Source organism: Penaeus monodon, chromosome 19, assembly GCF_015228065.2.
Source record: "Penaeus monodon isolate SGIC_2016 chromosome 19, NSTDA_Pmon_1, whole genome shotgun sequence".
NCBI lineage: Eukaryota > Metazoa > Arthropoda > Malacostraca > Decapoda > Penaeidae > Penaeus > Penaeus monodon.
In genome coordinates, this window is record NC_051404.1 from 2805934 (window position 1) to 2806426 (window position 493).

A 493-nucleotide genomic window follows, 5' to 3' on the forward strand; every position below is an offset into this window, starting at 1 on the left:
TGTTAAGGTTACAATGAAGATCACAGTTACTCGGAAGAATCAATATTCAGCGTAATCATAAGGTTCTCGGATGAATGATAACAGAAAAAAATTAATTGGTATAAAAAATTATTGGTAATTTTGACATAATGGTAAATGTAGAAATCCATCAATTAACACGTTCATAGTGTGTGTATTTTTTCGGTGTTTTTCCCCGTTTTGCTTTGTTTTAAGACATTGTTTTTATCTAATTTAATTAATGAAGAGGTGCAAAATACTAATTTCAAATGTAAACAATCTCTATCTGTCTTTCCCTTTCTATCTATCATTAAAAGCGGGAAAAGATGAACCGGTGATTCCACACAACACTTTGTTATAACCAAACGTTTCTTCAGTGATCTAATGAAAAACAACAACTGAACTATAGTAGTGTGTTCATAGATTTGTGATGACGAATTTAAAGCTAAAGAGAGAAGTAGTAAAAAGTGATAAAGCGAAAAATAAATACAAGCCA